Below are 2,985 nucleotides of genomic sequence, written 5' to 3'. Positions count from 1 at the left end.
TGTGGGGAATATGTTCCAAGACCCCCAGTGGATATCTGAAACCATGAAGAGTACCAAATCCCAAGTATACTACATATTTCCCTGTACATACTCACCTTTGATAAAGTTTAATTTATAAATCAGGCACAGTAAGAGATTAACAACAATAGTTAATAATAAAACAATTTTAACAATATGCTGGCATCACGACTCTTGTTCTTGGAGGCCATTTTTAAGTGAAATAGGGTTATTTGAACACAACACCATGATACCGTGATAGTTGACCTGACAGCAGAGTCAGTTACTAAGTGACACATGGGCAGGGAGCATCTACAGTATGAATATGCTGGACAAAGATGTTATTCACATTCTGTATGGGATGGTGTAAGATTTTATCATGATGCTCAGAAAGGCACACAGTTTAAAATTTATTATTTGCTTATTTCTGGAATTTTCCATTTAATATTTTTGGACCTTGGTTGACCATGAATAACTGAAACCATGAAAAGTCAATTTGTGGATAAAGTGGGGGAGGGCTACTTATTAGGCTCCAACACATGAATTTTGGGAGACTTCAACATTCAGACCGTACCACATGGTCTTCTGAGAGTGGAGAGAACCAGGTGTATGAGGGTTTGGGTCAGATGGTTTGAAACAGTTACTGGACAGAGGAAGCCTGCTAAAGGTGGTAAACTTGGACTTGAAGCATGATGGTATCTTGGCCAAGAAACGGAGAGATTTCTGAAACCTCGACTGTGGTCACCTCTCCATGAGGGAGATGTATGTCCAAAGAACAATGGCAAATGGGAATAAAATTTTGAATTTCCATCCAGTCAGCTCTGACTTTGGCCCCCGATTTCATGGCACTTAATTCTGGTACATTCTGCTGGGTAACCTTTAAAATGTTCTTTTTCCTAAACTAGTGAGGCCTAAGAGCATCAGACTAGAGCAAGTCTCAGCACTTGCTCTGTCCATCTCATCCATCCATCTATCCCCCTTGACTGCAGCTCAACCTGACCACTTTGATGGGAAGAGGCCATCCAGGCACACCTGTGAACACTAACAGGCATGGAGGCAGAAGAAAGAAGACAGCAAGAGAAGGCAAATTCCCTCCCAGTATGAGCACTGATTTAGTTAGGATGATGCTGTTCGTAGCACTAGACAGAGCAGTCTCACGGGTGGAAACAACAGTTTTCAAAGGACCGGTAATAAAAATAGGCAACCTTTTTGGGAAAAGGAGAGAAAGAAGGTGGGTGAAAGGGAAAGAGAACTGCAAAGAGGGACCTGGTCTTTCCTACCTGAGAGGTCTCTGCTCCAGCAGTACCGAGGAGGAGGGCAGAAGACAGAGAGCCATGCCATGCTCATTGTAACTATTTTACACAGATGATTTCATTAACTAAAAGAAAAGGTGCAATCAGAATCTTGGAATTGGATCAACCAGATCCTTGGAGAGAAGCAAAAAGGCTTACAGATCCTTGGATTAGGAGTGATAAAATGGACTTGAGCTCCCTCTAAAGGACAGTGAGGAACACATGTGCACTGATCGCTGTTCTCTACTCAGTGACAGGATATGTGGCAGGTTGCTGCCGCAGTTGTTGGCTGAGGAGAGACATTCCAGCCCCGTTGGGGTGCCTCCTGCTTCCTGTGTCCTGAGATTTCACCTCATGCTGCTGGCGGCCATTGGGCCTGGTGTCTATGGTGATGAACAGAGTGAATTTGTGTGTCGTACCCAGCAGCCAGGCTGCAAGGCTGCCTGCTCTGATGCCTTTCACCCCCTCTCCCCATTGTGCTACTGGGCCTTCCAGGTCATCTTCATGGCAGTACCTAGCACCTTCCACATGAGTTTCATCCTGTATCATGTGGTCTGGCTTTGGTAAGAATCGGGGCAGGTGAAGGAGGAGGAGGAGACCCTGATCCAGGGTGGGGAGAGCAGCAGAGATGCCCCAGGGGCTGGAAGCCCCCAGCTACTCGGGGCCTATGTGGTAGAGCTGGGGGCTCGGCTCGTCCTGGAGGGGGCAGCCCTGGGGTTGCAGTGCCATCTCTGTGGGCTCCAGATGCCCAGCTCCTTCGCATGTCGTCAGGAGTCTTGCCTTGGTAGTATAACCTGTAACCTGTCCCACCCTTGTGAGAAGACCATCTTCCTGGAGACCATGTTCGGGGTCAGTGGGTACTTCTGTCTCTTGTTTACTTTTTTGGAGCCCTTGCTTCTGGGTTTGAGGACATGGTGGAGGATCCAAAAACACAAACCTTCTAACTACTTCCCAACTTCAAAGAGCACCAGAAAATACAAGGAGTAACTGACAACCTCCCAGTGGTGGAAACAAAAGAACAGTTTTGAGATGCAGGTGAGAAAGACACTTTCTCTTCCTGCCACTGATGTCTCTGTCCTGATGATCTCCTCCTGGGGCAGGCCCCCTGCCTTTCTGGGAAGTACAACTTTCCCATATTACAAAGTAAATAGCCAGGTTCTAAGTAGGTATGTTTTGAGCACTGCTCCCAACCCATCTCACAACATGCATCCCTGTGAACCAAGATGAGTGCGCTAGGCAGTTGTACCTCCTGACCTTCCATTTAGGTGTCTTCCTCTCTGGAAAAATCTCAATTCTGCTTGATTCTCTACTTTACAGAGTTATAAAGATACCCAGCTTGCCTGAAGGAAACCCTATGATTGGATCTTCTTCCCAGCATCTAGTAATTGGGGATTCAGGTCCACGAGAAATGAGAATCTGTTGAATAATCTAAGTCTACACAGGCCATACTGTCTAAAAGCATTTCCTTGAAGAGTTCCTGATTGTGTCTTCACACTCTGCTTCTCTGGTGTCAGTATCACAGTTTTCATGGGCTTGGTTCAAGAGCCAGCCAGGGACAGCTTCCATAAACTGCGCCTCTCTCCTGCCCTGCACCACCTCTCCTTGTCAATAAATATCAACTGCTATTCGTTTTCCTGTTACTGAAGACAGTGCTCCTTCCTGTCTCAGTGACTCCATTTATCTCTCTTCTGTTGTT

The 2,985-nt window shown here is 46.3% G+C and overlaps 1 pseudogene; it reads left to right on the top strand.

Annotated features, from left to right (window-relative positions):
* The first annotated feature begins 1,511 nt into the window (after positions 1 to 1,511).
* On the top strand, positions 1,512 to 2,324 carry LOC103254655 (annotated as a pseudogene).
* The last annotated feature ends 661 nt before the right edge of the window (positions 2,325 to 2,985 follow it).

Source organism: Carlito syrichta, unplaced genomic scaffold (assembly GCF_000164805.1).
Source record: "Carlito syrichta isolate Samal-C Ts95f unplaced genomic scaffold, Tarsius_syrichta-2.0.1 Scaffold287270, whole genome shotgun sequence".
In the NCBI taxonomy this organism is placed as follows: domain Eukaryota; kingdom Metazoa; phylum Chordata; class Mammalia; order Primates; family Tarsiidae; genus Carlito; species Carlito syrichta.
The sequence above is the reverse complement of the archived record's forward strand: the minus strand, read 5'-3'. Positions and strand labels throughout refer to the sequence as shown.